Source organism: Bemisia tabaci, chromosome 3 (assembly GCF_918797505.1).
Source record: "Bemisia tabaci chromosome 3, PGI_BMITA_v3".
Classification (NCBI taxonomy): Eukaryota; Metazoa; Arthropoda; class Insecta; order Hemiptera; family Aleyrodidae; genus Bemisia; species Bemisia tabaci.
This window is the reverse complement of record NC_092795.1, coordinates 37,716,074-37,732,690: the sequence shown is the minus strand read 5'-3', so window position 1 is coordinate 37,732,690 and position 16,617 is coordinate 37,716,074. Positions and strand designations below refer to the sequence as shown.

At 36.4% G+C, this 16,617-nt stretch overlaps 1 long non-coding RNA gene across 1 annotated transcript; it reads right to left on the bottom strand.

Annotated features, from left to right (window-relative positions):
• Positions 1-14,314: 14,314 nt before the first annotated feature.
• LOC109032952 (uncharacterized) lies at positions 14,315-15,693 on the bottom strand. The gene is made up of 2 exons (XR_002008977.2): positions 15,503-15,693; positions 14,315-14,617 (listed from the first exon to the last, which is right to left on the bottom strand). It is a non-coding gene; the product is annotated as an uncharacterized lncRNA (long non-coding RNA).
• Between the last annotated feature and the right edge of the window lie 924 nt (positions 15,694-16,617).

The following is a 16,617-nucleotide window of genomic DNA, read 5'->3' as shown; positions in this document are numbered from 1 at the left end:
TTTGTGGACTGATACCTTAGCACTTGCTGTAAATTTAATCTGTCGTCTTAGCGAGTTTTGGTAAATTTCATCGCATTTTCGTGTTCCCAATATCGCGTAAGGCTGAAATGAACTTTTGGATCTTCTGGTCTTTCCAACCTCTAGAAAAAAACGTTATGTTAAAATGAACTCCTGATATATTTTTGGCAAAAAAAAAAAAAATACCAAAACACTCACGAAAATCGTAAAATGGAAGAATAGTTAAGTGTTCCACAAGTAAGGATTTATATTCCAACCGGATTGTTTCAAGAAGCGCTCAAGGATCAGGGCTAGCTAATGTATTGGCAAAATATTTGTAGGTTAAAAGGATAAAAGCTTCAGGTGGAGTACTTGCTTAAAGGCTCATATTTGAATAATAAATACTGATATATAAACACAGTTTTAAAATCATTTTAAATATTTGTCACTGAAAACTTTGAGGACAAATATATGTTCTTTGTCCATTTAAAAAAAATAAAAAAATATGCGATGATGTCACAATCTGTGGTACACGGTTTTTCTTTTTTCATTTTAGCCGACACAGCTGTTTTACAAACAACTAAAAAACACATTGGATTGGAACAGATGGAACTTAGCCTCGTTATTTTGTCCAGCGATGTGCAAGAAAAATATTCTCTGAATCAAAGGTGCAATTCATTATTCGTCATGATCATATATTGTTGGAAAATCATCGATTTACACTGGAAAAAAAAAAAAAAAAACACATTGGCTCTAGAGTCCAGACTCTTAAAAACATCAGCAAGAAAAAATACTCTTGATTAAATCAGATTTAAGCTTAAATCAAGAACCAAGCCTCTTCATTTGAGCGGATTTCCTTTTGATTTAAGCTTAAATCTGATTGAATCAAGAGTCCATTTTCTTGTCAATGTTTTCAAGAGTCTGGACTCTAGATCCAATGCGTTTTTTTTCCAGTGTATGTTCAAAATCGTTATGAAATTTAATAATTTAAAAATTACAACTACTATGAAGGAAGATCGTCTTCAGAGTGTGTAAATCTGCAAATGACGTGAGAGTAGTTAAATTTTGAAACTCATTAAAGACGAATCATCCTCAAATTGCGCTGCGGCAAATCGAAGCTTGCGGCGTGCGCTACACTTCGGAATCCACGAACCGCAATGCGCTGCCAGGGTTGGTGGCCAAAGTTCTCGTAACGATCCGTTAAAAGTTTCAGCATTATTAGCGTGGAGTTGTCTTGCAAGTTGATTACGCTTTCTACACTCCTCCATTTAACTCGAGGGTAGAAAATTGGTTCTGTATAAAACTATCGGTCTCGAAAAACAGGATTTATATTACATGAGTTTAAAAAGACAAAAAACATCGTTTCTCTTCAGCAAGAATCGTCATCGCTTCAGTGACGCAAATCGTTGTTGAGTCGTTTTAAATTTGATCCGCTTGACTTTATGGCAGAGACTAATCTGTTTGCATGACTTTTTTATCATGTTGGTATGTACTAGTAAAAGCTAGTGGCAAATGGTAGTTTTGACCGCATATAGTAGGTGCTGCATATTAATTTAATTTAATTTTGCTTCGCCCTGGTAAAAATTGGCAGTAGAATCCGTGTTCCAAAATACTATAGACCTACAGCCGGCTGTAAGATTTCGAATAGCTTCTATAGCGGGCAACAAAATTTCTTATAGCCTTTTATAGCCGATGGCGATTAAGCAATAGCCTGGCGATAAAGTGTATGCTAAACGTTACTAATTACGGATGCTAGGACTTAGTGTATTTTTGGACTACCGCTCTCTTTGTGGGCCGCAGTATCTTGATATAATTAGCGAGGAAAGCTCCGTACTTTTGAAGGATGCCTGCCATTCCTAATATGTTGGAGCGCCTTCAATTTCTATGATACTGTACAATACCTCTGTTGTGAAATAGTTGCTTCAAGCGCCGCGGTACGTTGCGGCGCGGCGGGCGGGAAGCCAGCGCTTGAACACGCATTGGCGCCTACAAACCTAACAGGGATACTTCACGCATTGCGCAATGCGTGAAGTATCCCTGTTAGGTTTGTAGGCGCCAGTGCGCCGCCGCTCCGCTTTGTGTTAGGCTTAATCTCGCGGAGTCAGCGTTTTTCAACTCATGACTTTGAAATGTTTGCACACTCTGTATGGATTATTCTCATTTTAATTAATGAAAAAAAATATGTAGTAAAGGAAAATAAAATGTGCGTTTTGTAAATATTAAGGTGATTCCGTACATACTTATGGATTTACAAACCACACGAATTTCTACACAATTTCTTATAGCCTTTCATAGTCGATGGCGAAAAAGCAACAGCCAGGCGATAAAGTGTACAGCCCGGCGATAGGAACTATAGCCGGGCTGTATAATTTTTTATCGCTTTGTGTAGCCCGGCCGTATGATTTTTCCCACTTTCTACAGCCAGCTATATGGTTTTCTATCGCCCTCTTCAGTCGGCTATGAGAACTCCTATGGTATTTTGAAACGCAGCTCCTATCGCCAATTTTTACCAGGGCGCTTTCTTGCGCAAATATTATGAGAATCATTCGTAAAAATCTACTAACGAAGAAACATTGGCAATGCAGGGATCATAATAATTTTTAAAAATATACTATACTTAGAATATTTTGGTTAAAAGACTTGCAAAAGGCAGCTGATTTGTTCGTAAACAATTTTCAATCATGTATTATCTGTTAAACGATAAAACAAAATAATGTCCCCCAGTGACCCCAGTTGGCCGATAATGCAAAAAATGGTTTTATTTTAGTAAAAAATAGATCATAATTCTGATCTCGCATCGTCGCCCTTTTAGATTAAACGTTTTTCATTACTGAAAATTTTCCAAATTGAAGAGAGGTTCATCAGTGACATCTCATTAGTGTCAGATCGCGTGCGTTATCTTAATGTTCAAATTAATCCGGAGGCTATCAAAGTTTGTATCGAGATGCTCTGAAATTAAGTCCTCATTTGTTGCTGTGTTCCTATGGATGCAAACTTGAGTGACATAACTTTTTTTTAAAAAAAAAAACATTATCATGAAGCTCCTCGTAAGTACCATTACTTCTTGCTCTGTCCTAGACCGGCGAGACCCTCTCATTCAAAGTGGAAAAACCAATTTCAATATTGCTTTAATCCCCGTAAACGGACGACTGTAACAAATGTAAACTTTGACATGCTTCAAAAACTACACTTAAGAATGTTGTTTCGATCTCGTTTTGGCTAGACAGCTTTTTAATTGAGTCAGAGCTTTGGGCATGTACCCTTTTCTAAATGAAAGGATATGTTACTTATATATCGGAGGTGGCATGCATTGCGTTGTGAAACATTTGAAATGAAACATGATGTTTCCTCGATAGTATTTTAAATTATTAATGAGTTATCAGGAGAGTTTTTGGTTTATTAACATCACGCATAATATGAATTACTCTATCAAAAGCAACTCCTACATTGGGTGCTTATGAAAATGGTGACTATCGACATGACAACTAGAAGAGAAACCGTTCTATGTTTTACTCAATGTATTATGCGGCAGGCTAATATAGCTGATCAGACATTTTTTCAAACTACATTATGTCTAGACAGACAGTCAATTACCATACCAAAATAAACGGATTCTGAGATCTTTCCTAATATTTTACGAAAAGATTATCCGAGCATATGTAGAAGAAAATCCGATGCAGAACATTCAACTTTTTTATGGTTTGAAGAATTTTTAGAGCTGGGTACACATTCACCAAAAATTTTCCTGAAGTCGCATCAAACACGGATTAGTTCTAAAAAGTAAATAAAAAATTTTAAATAGCTGGATTTAAATCGCATCCACATTGAGATTTTGATCAAATATTCCTTTCAAATTGCTAAAAAATGCGAAAATCATAAACGTTTGCCGTTTGGTAAATCAAAAAAAAAAAAAAAAAAAAAAAAAAAAAAAAAAAAAAATGTGACTGGATGCTTTGCGGTAAAATGAGTCTCTTGCACGCGAGAGATGCAGCCGTGACTTGTTAGAGATAAAATGACACAAAACGCTACATTACAAAAGTCTGATTTTCACCCCTTAGTGAGCAATTTGCGTCGTTTGGAACAAGTTCTTTTTTCTAATTTCCCGTGTCTGAGGGCAGTTTCCTAGTCACACGAAACGAGTCAACGGTAACTTCTAGCGGTCTCGTTTCTTGCTGGTAGATGCTGATTCGTCGTTGTTGTTCATTTCTTTTGTGTAAAAGCAAAACGTGATCTTTGATAGTGGCCCACGCCTACACACATACCACCTCTATAGATCGTGGATCTGCAGGTTATGTTGACACGTATTATTTAAAGGAATGTCAGATCTGTCAACTGCAAGTTTGCGGAAGTTGCCGCGAGTTGCGGTTGTTAGTTTAGACACCGTGACTGAAAACCCGCTTCAGACGCGGGAAATTTGAAACAGCGTGTTCCATACTACGCATAATGCGCAATAAGGAGTCGATTTCACGGTTTTTGAATGTTATCGTCATAATTTTTTATTACATTTTTTGCACGGCTGTAACAGACCCAGTCTATCGTACATTTCGGCTCAATTTCCTGTCCTTTTTTTATTGCGTCAGATCTGTTTTTCAGTTTGATGATCCTCTTTTCGTTCTTTTCCTTAAATATAGAATCAACGCACGAGTCAATATAATTTTATAGAAGTTTAACGTAGGAAAAAAGAAAAATGAGAGTAACCTCGACAAAACTGCTAAATTGAATATATTCAGATACGATTTTGAGACTGAGTATGATAGAAAAATAACAAATTTTTAATTTGTGTAACTTGTTTTCTAGTTTCTACCACCAAAATTCATTATTATCTCCCTAATTTTCTTTCCATTTCCAGGCGTGCCTCGTGTTCATTTTAGCCGCCACTTTCGGCATTTCTAATGGCCAGGAGCGAGCCAGAGACAAGCGAAGCTTTCTCTACAATAGATACCCTTACGCCAACACTTTGGCACCGGCCGCATCGTATGTCTACGCTCCACCCTCCGTTTCTTACCCTATCGCCCCACCAGATGACATCCGATGCGACTGGTTTCCGCCCAGATGCTATAGGAGATGAAAAGTCAAAGATTCCAGTATCAAGTCACGGTTTCAGGAAATTATATGTAAAATGCACTCAGCCGAATTTAAAATTGCTTAACTGCCTTGAATTGTATGACTAATTGAAGTCCAGCTATCATGCGTTCTTGCAATGCTTAGAAGGTGGAATCTGTTATCCAGATTACCAATTCATCCAACCCAGAAGGATACAAAATCGGTAATAACTACTGCAAGCTCGATAAATGTCCTAGTTTTTTAACCAGGAATGATTTTTTACCACATTTGTGTATTGTGCATCAATTTTACTGCAAAACGATTGCAATTTTTCCTAAGGATTATCTGCCGTTCCGCAAGAGAATCTTATGATGGATCGACTGCCAAAAATGAGGTGAAGGTACACTAAAGACTGAATTATAATTAAATATGTTTCTGTATATAATATATTAATAAAGTTTTTCATAATTTTAAACTCTCTCTTTCTCTTCCCCCTTTCTGTTCTAATAGTTTCTGATAGGCTTATTTTACAATAATCTGTATTTGAAGGTTTGCATCTTCTCTTGACTTCGTTAAAAAGACCCTGGATAATTCTTAGGAATGCGGCTTAATAATTATCCGGGGTCGAAACGAACGGATTAGTATTATATGCGTCGATTAGGAAATTGGAGAGGAAACCCCGTGTTATGACACAACGGGACAATTTGTTTAACCATGCGTGACATGCTTTCTCGTGTATTTTTTTCTCCTGGATCCGAAAATGGCCTTGGTTTCAATTCATCATGCATCGGTTTTCCGGAAAATCGCATTTTCCAAAAGGTCCATTTTAAGGGGGAAATCTGAATTTTCCGGAAAATCGGTGGGTGTAGGGGAAAAACAAAGGTCATTTTCGGACTCAGCACTAAAAACTGCATATAGATCACCTATCAAATATCCGATGCTTATTGACCGCAGACCTATGGAATTCAAATTCCCTCGAGCCACTATTTTATGGATTTCACTTTTTCGGAATCATCTTAGCTTTATTCCCAAAATGGCACTTTGGGGCAGCCAATTTTTCTTGATACTGGATCTCACTGCTCTACAAAGGTTTCCCGTAGATACGCGTAAATAGGTAGTTAAAAGTCTAACTATATTATTATTTTTATGGTTTTGAGGGAAATACTTTTAAGCAAGAATACCGCGCATAAAAATGGCGATATTTTGAAATGTTATTAGTGAAATATATTCTACTTACAGAGGAGAATAAGTTTCACTTATCAGAAATTGTCATAAATCTATTGGGAGGAAATGCCAACAGGCAAACGATTTGTCCCAAGTGAGGCAACATTTCTCGAGTGCCGCCTGAGCCACTTTGAGAGGCTGTGCGCGCTCAATTGGGGTTGAAAAATTGAAAATCAATACCCATATCATAAAATATAACTCTTGGAGAAGACATCTCCATCAATGAAGTGACTATTTATGAGAAACGCCCATGTCCGACTTTTTACAGGTTTCGATCCACCGTGCGCCGCGCCGCGCTGACTGCAATGTGTTTGGTGCAATGCGTGAAGTATTCCTACAGTCTTGTAGGCGCTATGCGTTTCACGTCGACCGCTGGTGACCGCACTGCGTTTGACGCAATGCGTGAAGTATTCATGCAGTCTTGTAGGCGCTAATATGTGTTACACGCCGACCACCGCGTCGAGGGTTTCTCCTTTTCATCTCAAGTCCTCGTCATCATTGCTCTCTGCGCCGCGCCGCTTCATGCCAAATTGCGAGTTCGGTTTCTCTCTTAACTCGACTAATTAAATATGCTGTCTCTTGTATCACCGAAAGACAATAAAGTCAGAAAAAACTTTACTCTCGAGAAATGGGAGATTTTGTCGCTTTTTCTCATTTGTAATTTTTTTTTCTTAAACCGATGTTTTTTTACACTTACATTTAAAAAAAATTTCAAAATATGCCGCCCCCTAAATTTGCCGCCCCCTAAATTTGCCGCCATGGGCCGCGGCCCATGTGGCCACCCCTTAAATCCGGCTCTGAATAGGCGTCAAAATTCTGTACCTTTTCATGTCAGTCGGAGACACTTTTCGATAGAGAATTAACAGGAAGGAGACTATGAGGCGCTGAAGAATAGTAACTTGTATTAGCAATCTCGTCTTGTTGATAAAATCGGTCTTTAAAAACAACATGGATTTTGAAAATAATAGAAGTCCTTTTCACACACATTTTCTTCTTCCTCTAATTCTGTTAAGAAAAAATTCAGCGCAAAGGACACTTCTTCTGCTGTGCATTAATGTACCGAAGTAAGTCCAGTGCTCGATTTTATATAAGAAGTCTCTATTCTTTTGTGAGTGAAACATGAGAATTGGCTTATGCAAAAAATGTCATTTTTTCACTTATGAGTAGAATTTTGAAATGTTTAATACATGCGTTCTTTAGCGTTCTAAACATAAAATGTTGATGACGGGAACATACTGCTACGCTTCATTTTGCACCTTGTCCAATCGTCCATTATGAATACTCAAAGAAAGAAAAAAGAAAGCTTGACTATTAAATAAAAGGAAAAGCAAAATCAGCCATGGACTATTATTTGAGCGCTCTACAATCTTCGTACGGCATTTTTGTGTGAAATAGATTCGAGTTTAGAAAATAATTTAGTTTTAAAACCTTAGTTTCACACCGTTGATATTAATATATCTTTTACTTGTACATTAGGATGCGTTTTTTTATGACTGCTATAGTTGGAACAACTTAATTTCTGGTACAATTCCACCCCTATAAAATCTATCAGTAACGTTTAGAAGTGAACCCGAGGATATGTTTGCTACTGTAGTAACCGGCGCACAGTGGATCGAGTCAATCAAAGAGGTCAGACAAAATTTGGAAACTCTAAGAGCTTACAACTCCGTTTATACAAAACTTCGAGGTTCTAAAAGTGATTTCAATGGTTTCCTCGTGAAATTTTCTTCTAGACGCACTATTTAAAATTTCAAATGTGACGAAATAAACGTCAAAATTTGCAATTTTAATAAAAAATTTCGACCAAAAACCTCTCCATTGACTCAATCTATTGTGCGGCGGCCGTTTGCTCAAGACGTTGCGTTCCCAGTTTTCACCTAAAAGCGGCGATGAAATGACTGATTTGATGTGATCAAATCAGATCAGAAGGAAACACCGGTATAGGAGTTTGGATTTTTCACGCCTGATCACTAATTAAGTGATGATGAAGAAAAATTGCGACGCATTTCTCTCGTCCACGTGATATTTTCAGATCTAATTTAGATGAAATTGTGTCGCGCCAATGAAAGTTATCATGATGTCCTCCGGGCTTTTTTATGTAAGCTTAGATGAAAATCCTTTGTGCTCGAATGGGCCCTAAATCTAACAATCTTTCTCGTTTCGTATAAAAGCGCGAAGTTTCAGATCAACCGCATCCACTCTTTTGTGTTCTTCTCTTGTGATACCTACGCTAACCAACACCAACCCAATCACCATGAAATTCCTCGTAAGTATACAACAAAACTTACTATAGCCTAAAAACTCAATGTGTTTAATTTTTTACCGTGAAAATTTGGAGACGTCTGGGTCTCCTACTGATGGGCATGTTTTTTGATTAGTTGAGCTAGGTTTAACGAAATCTATTTGAGCAACCATTTTTTTTTAAATTAATTAGATTTGCTTTTAAAATCAGCTCTTAGGAAAGTGTCAGAACGAGTTTTTATTTTTGTAAATATCAATCCTTTTTCTGCTGCATTTACAATTATAATTAAGAACTATCAGTTTCACTGATAACTTTAAGTTTTTCATAAGTTATATGTATCCAATCATTTGATTACTTTATAATTACTGACGTTCGACGGAAACTTAGTAAAAACTATTTCATTGCTGTGGAATTATCCGTCACCACGGAGTAATTTTAACGTAAGCTGTCATTAAAATGAGCAAAAGTCTTATTATGAATCCTTCTAGTACTTGCCTGTTTTTCATACTCAACTAGTATAGTGATGTCACATTCCTAAAGATTCAATGATACGTGATTGACGTTGTTAAACGCCATAAAAAATTATATAAGTTTCTGAAAAAAAAATGACTGTTAGGTCAATAACAGATAAGCCAAAGTTTTCATCGATTCTCCTGAAGAGTGCCTTTGGTCGTTAACTTATCAACCGTTCTTAATTCCTTTTTCACTTGAGTTCTACTTTTGCACACTGCTATCTCGTCGTTTTTCAGACAAAAGAAGGTGACTCAATTTCAACGCTGCAAAATTTTCACTCTCAAATTGTATTTTTACTAGGAAAATGTCGGTCGGGCATTACTGACGTGGAAAACGCAACACCTACACGCTTTCTCCTCTGATTGCGAGTTATGTACAGTAGGACACATATTTCACAGTCGTGCTATCATTAAAAATAAATAGTATTATTAAATTTTGCCATATTGAAATGGAGTTGCACTTACGTTCCTCTGTTCTGCCGTGCTAAGGAAGAACGCTGTACAAACCTTCAAGCGTAGCCAAATTTCCAATGGTGAATCATGAGTTTTCGGGAATATTTGTAAACATTTTTCCTCCGATTTTTCAGATAATTTGTTTCGCAATTTTATCTATAGTCCCTGAAAATTTCGAGGACAAATATTCGAAACTTTTTTCAATAATAACTATTTTCTGAGAGGAAATTTAACAGCTCTCGGATGTTCATATGACGTTTTCCCTTAACACAGCAGTATTTGTGGAAGGAGGAATCATTGCCGTTTCTTGTAAACCTACGTTAAACCTTTTCATTCCAACGTGGCCTCAAAAAGTGTCTTACCTGAAATTTTGCCAATATCGATTCCGGTCTTGTTGCAGGTTGCTCTTCTCTTCGCGATGGTCGCCATCTCCGCCGTTGTAGGTATGCAATCCGAAGAACAGGTCCGTGACAAGCGGGCCATCTACTACGGTGGATACCCCTACGCCTACGCTCCGGCCGCCTATGGAGCTTACGGCTACGGTTACGCCCCAGCGGCCTATGGAAGCTACTACTGGTGAAAAGAAATGGCAGGGTTCGAACAACGTCCTCCGATACTTCAAAAGCTACAAATCCCATAAATTGTAACAATTTCTGCTGATCTCTGTAATGAACTTTGATGAGAATAAATTATAAATTCTTCTGACTGCAAAATTTTACGTCAAATTATTTTTCATCTTCATGTTGTCTCTGTGAGCTCTACCGGTAAAGAGTTTCCTGAGAAAATATTTCTTTCTTTTTACCACGAGAGCATCAATCTTAGTGATTTCTTTGAAAGAAACAAAGAATGCAGATCGTCATGATTTTATGCTGCATAGCGCTCTATTTGCAGCAAGTGGGGGATAATAAAAGCAGATTTCGAACGCATAGGAATTTCAGCTGTTGCGCAGAAATTTTCTCCAGGCGATGCCTCGCACCTTTGTTTGTCAAAGAAAAACAATGACGAGCGTAATAAAATAATCGAATTCGAATGCAACTTCAAGTTGCAAATGAATTAGTTATCGTTTTTAATTAGATTTCTGTTGCATTCAAATAAAATCTTTATTGAATTCTGATAATCGCCCTTAAGTCAGTGGGGCAACAAAATGAGAGGGGAAAAAACATGAGGAAAAAGAGGCGAGGAGAAATGAAGAACAACGATGGGTACCCCTCCATACTTTGCCCGAACCGACGGACAATGTATTAGTCTATTCGCAAATACGGCGTCCACTTAAGGTCCGCCTTCAATTTCCCGCATATGCAACAAACATATCGGAAAGCGCCAATAGTTGCCTATTCCTTAAATACACATATCGACGGTGTAAGTCCGCAATCACATAACTCGTTTGCGGTGTCTGTAAATTTCCGCCTCTATGTTACTTTTTTAAGAGCAGAAGAAATTGGCAGCATACCTTGAAGTTTTTGCAGAATTTTCCTCGCACAGAGAAGAAAAATCACTGCAGTTTTAAAGAATTGCCGTTGAGCAGTTTTCCGTTTGTAAAATGAAGTATAACAGGAAGTCTGCAACGTTGCAAATGGTGATATATGATTTCCAACTTACACTGTCGATATGTGTATTATCGCTTTATAACCTCCGATTCAACCAATGAACAACATTGGTGACAAATCGGTAGGTACTTCCATTTGAAGTTCCTTTTCACCTTTGCAACTGAGGCAACTATCACATTAGAAAACGCGAAGAGTCATATATTCGGAAGACACACATTTATATCGTTCCATGCAATTTGATTTGACTGATAAACGACGTCACGAACCTTTTAATTTGAAATAGCCTTCATGCACGCTGGGCTTGTCGATTTCCTTTGACATTTTTGCAGTGGTGAATGCATAGCTGAAGTGCGCTCCAGCTAGAATTGTATTTAGCAAATGGGTAATTTGTATAGGGGGATTATAAATAAACAAGTGGTACGGAATATAACAAAAGCATATGAACTATGCAAAACGATAATCCGGATATCGGAAATTGGCTGTTTTGAAAACGTCTTCAAATACGGCCTGATACCTCACGCATTCCGGAGAGTTCAAATAGTTGTATCATTGCGCCTCAGAAATGCGACGGACGATTACAATTGAAATAGCCTTATACACGCTGGCTTTGTCGATTTCCTTTGACATTTTTGCAGTAGTGAATGCATAGCTAAAATGCGCTCCAGCCAGAAGTGTATTCAGCAAATGAGTAGTCTTTATAGGAGCATTGAAAACAAACAAATGGTAGGAAATAAAACAATAATAGGAACTATGCAAAACAATTAATAATCCGGATAGCGGAACTTGGCTGTTTTGAAAACGCCTTCAAATGCGGCGTGATACCTCACGCATTCCGGAGAGTTCAAATAGTTGTATCATTGCGCCTTAGAAATGCGACGGAAGATTACAATTTATTGCATTCCTTCATTCCTTATGTCTTTTCTCTTGCATAATACATCTGTTTTGAAGTTCCAACTTAAAAAAAGTAATATTTTATCACTCAATCTAACAAAACCACAATCTGAATAACATCGATTTCCGATCTCTCATAAATTCCGAATTTTCAGGTTTTAGTCGGTTGCTTTTTATCTCGTTCCGTCGTTTTCGTTATATTTGTGGAATTAACTTAAATTTGATTATTCGGTCCAATTGTTAGTAGCAAATATAATGAAAATTAATTTGGAACCTTGCTGTGATAATTATATTAATGTCGATCAAATGCGGCCATCGTAATACTAGATTATGAAAAAAATCCATGTTGACCGACAAAAATGATAGAATTTTTTTTTTTTTAATTCTATTTCGTACATAGTAAACTAAAGGACCAAAAGAACAGAATTTTCTGAAAATGCTGGTCTGAGCGACTTGAAAGTTTTAAAATTAATTCTGAGGGAACACCTGGATGTTGCCAAATTTTTTCCCATGAAACATTCATTTTCAATATTCTAATTCATTTTCTAATATTTTTCTTTGAAGTTTGAAAATACTCTGGGTTGAATTCTATTCTAAGTCTTTGAAAAATTGAATGAAAAATATTCATCGAGTTCGCCCAACAGTGGCGTGGCGTGAATTGCGATTTATCGATTGTTATGCCATTTAAAACTATGGGAAAGGATCGATAAATAGCGAACACCTTTATAATCGATTCTTTATCATAGGTTTAAATGACAGATCAATCGATATGCATATCGATATATATATATATATATATATATATATATATATATATATATATATATTTGTTTTATCAAAGTAAAGTTGACAACGTTTGATTGCTCATGCGGCATTCTTCATGAGCACGACAGAGCAGCAGACAGTGCAAGCGTCTGAAAAATGCGGATGAAAATACGGTGAACATTCAACTAAGGATCGCTACCTACAAATTAAAGTACACTTATGATCCTGACTCTCGCATTCCTTTCGCTTTTCTTTCTCCTTGCCATGGATGGACATTTGCCACTCTTTTGCATACTTATAACCTAGGCGCTTCAAACTGCAAACTTTTTAATTATCAATACATAACTTCAACAGTGCAACGTGCAGTCATAAAAGGTTTATGTCACTAAATATTCATTCTTTGATCTTCCAGTAATTCATTTTCAAGTCGATAAAATTTCCGAGTCCTCCGGAGGTTCAATGAGCCTTGCTGAAATTATCTTCTCAACTGAATAATGATGCCTGAAAGCCCTCTGGTCTTGATTTAAATATCTTCCCTTTGTATCAAACGGTATTGCTCATTATCTGACTAAGAACGGTTTTAATGAATCGTTCACCAATTATTTCGAAAGCGAACTTGTCTACTGTCTCAGTCTCCTCAATAGAAATACGCCAAAAGCTCAAGGCTCATTTTATTACTGCGAGGCACTTTATAATTACTGCTACTCAGATCTGTGAAAGGATTGGAGAAAGGAAGAAAAAGCTATACTAATATTCGTGGTACTGACACGAGTAATATATCTATCTCAGTTTTGCTAAGATTTTTTTACTCCGAAAATAGAAAATGCTTTTCAATATCATGAAGCAACACGTGCTGTGTGCCAATATAGTTCGCCGCACGTGAAATTTTAAAAGTGTGTAACTGTGATTTCGGTAAGCGCGACCAATTTTGTTTTCTCCTCCTCCTTTCTTCTAGAGGGCGCTTATATTATCTGCAGGTTTGAGAAGTACGGGGACTTGTAACACCACATTTTTTCTCGGTGGAAACTCTACAGTGATTAAAAATAGACCGAAGGAATTTAATGCGAAATTTTGGTATGTACTCAGTATACAAATGTCAATGAGGGAAGGGTCTGATTATATCATACTTCAAATTACAGTAATTTTAAGATTATGCTTATTTTAAATCTATATTATTATGATCGATGATACCATTAAAATTGTATCTCTTAAGAAGTAAAAAAATAGAGATTTCAAGGTCACATTTACTTCGCATAGCTCTTTTTCGATCACACTCTTTTAGTGTATTTTCTGAGGAAAATAGGTACACTTTTTACTTCCATTTCCTGATCTAGGATTTGGTTGTGCGGGACATCACCGGTGCTCTAATTCAAAGGCTTTTTGTATTATTCCTTTTTTTTGTGTGTCGCATTAGGTAGTTTTAAAATTTCCAAGGAAAGAAACACCCAGATCCGTAGAAACATTTTGCCTAACAACAAAACTGCACAGTAAAAATTTGGAAGAGCTTAGTGGAACTAGACGAATTATTATTAAATTACACATTTCCTGTGTTGTTTTGCAGGTGTACTTTTTCAAATCTTGAAGTTGCTCAAAGTTAATATATCAGGAACAAGATGAAAAAAGAAAATTCGTAAAATAAATTATTGCTGTCATGAGAATGTATAATTGTCAAAAATATTCACTGATTTAACAATGTGGAGAAAATTAAACGGGGAGAGCAAGTAGATCATCATAAGAGGGACAATCTAGTGTATTTGAAGTTTTCACCAGTAGTAGCTTCCATATGCTGCCGGAGCGTAACCGTAGCCGTAAGCTCCGTAGGCTGCTGGGGCGTATGCGTAAGGGTATCCTCCGTAAAGGATGGCCCGTTTGTCTCGACCTTGCTCGGTACCTTGCTGGGCAAAGACGGCGCTGATGGCTACCATGGCGAAAAGAAGAGCAACCTACAAAAATTGAGACAGATATGCTATTAGCTACTTCAAATATGCAGAAACAATACAAAATATATTTTCAGGATGCAATGGATGCATTAACTGAAATATGTGTGAATTCAAGAAAATCGGGCTGAAAATTGAAACATAAAATAAGTTTGTGTCCGAAAAAATTTAGGAAGTTGAAGGACCAAAAATCAGGTACTGACGAGTATTATTAAATCTGAACAAGGAAAATAGAAAAATAGTGTGATGCTCGGATTTATTTTTTCCAAGTGATTTGCAGGAATATGGCACTAACCCAGCCTAAATCTGCAATATTTCTGCCCATAAATTATGAATATAATATCATGCAAACATTTCCCGATTGTTTTTCATTTACTTGTTCATTCGTTCCATTTTGTTGGAATTTTGTAATTTGCCAATCTTGTTTCCCCGGAAGTAACATTGAGAAAACGACCATTTTATAGCCATAAATTGTACAAGTACACATTTTGTAATGAGCGTCATAGCTTGAGATGAGTGTGGCTCATTATGGTATCATACTTGTTTAAGATACGTAATATTTTTTAAGCAATATATAATTCGTCAGGTTTTTTTCGAATATAAATGATTCCCCCATACACTTCTCCTCCTTCTCTTTTTCAAATAGAAAACTATATGAGGGAAAAACATGATCTTTGTTAAGATTTATCTCAGGGCAGGTAGAAACCACAAAACCACTGTCTGATATTGTATCCAATAGGACTAAAATTCATCTTTTTTATAGGATTGCTTACACATTAAAATTTTCAGAATTCAAGCAATTTTCGTTTAACAGTAACTAAAAATAGGGTCAGTAATTTTAAAATGGTTCATTATCTGAGATATGGGATATGAAGAACACGTTGTACTTACGATGAATTTCATGGTTGTGTTTGTGTTTGAGTTGTTGCTGATGTTTGTTTAAATCACAATTAAAAGCGGGTGGCGATGAAATTGCCTCTGCCCCTTTTTATACCTAGTGACCGTCGATAATTGCAGTGCGATCAATTTGCGTCTCAGTTCGTTTATCTATCATCACTTGAAAAGATAACTCGTGCCTTAATTCGAAAGAAATTAGCGCCACGACAAAGTAAGATATCTAAATGACCATCAAATCTGAGTAACTGAAAATCCTTTGTGTTTAATTTTTATCTCCAATTAAGGATCTAACGATCAGCTGAATTTGGTTTGTATAAAAGCTTCGCGTTTCATCTCAGAGGCATCCACTGTTTAGTGTTCTTCTGTTTTGATACCCACGTCAAAAAACAAAACCAACAACCATCATGAAATTCCTCGTGAGTAAAACACAGTTTCCCTCATTTATTATGTGGCTTATATTTTTCTACTTCTTTAATTTTCTTGGGATAAAGCAATTTTTCAAAAGAGGGATTATGATTTAGCCAAAAATGATCGGCTAATTCCAAAAAAAGTAAAAGCAGTTGGTTCTTAATTGCAAAATTTTATTCAATTACCATGGTCCATTTTCTTAAATATGTGCATTTGTCTATGAAATATTCCAAATTTCCATATATTGTAATTCATTTAATGAATCACAGAGGTTCTTCATTTTCGAGATTTTCCCCATTTTTCTTTTAAAATTTTAATTGATTTTGAGATTTTTGGGAAATTGACTTCCTTTTGTATTTTGTTCATTAATTTCTCCCTATCCTCCACGGAAAACCGTATGGTAATTTTAAGCACAGATATGCAGTATAAATAAAATTCGAACAACATTGAACTCAAGTAGACTTTTGGTTTAAACTTAATCAAAGTTCAGGCAGCATATATCAAGCTTTTAATAATATAATATTGAGAATATTGCAGATACTACCAATATATAGATTACCTTAACCCAAAAATTTAGCTCAATCCGTTTGCCAGAAATATTTCCGTGTTCCGATGGTGAATCTGAAAGAAAAAGCACTTTCCGTGCTGTTCCTTTTTACATTTAATTATTTACATGAACTAAAAATACGTATACCTACTCT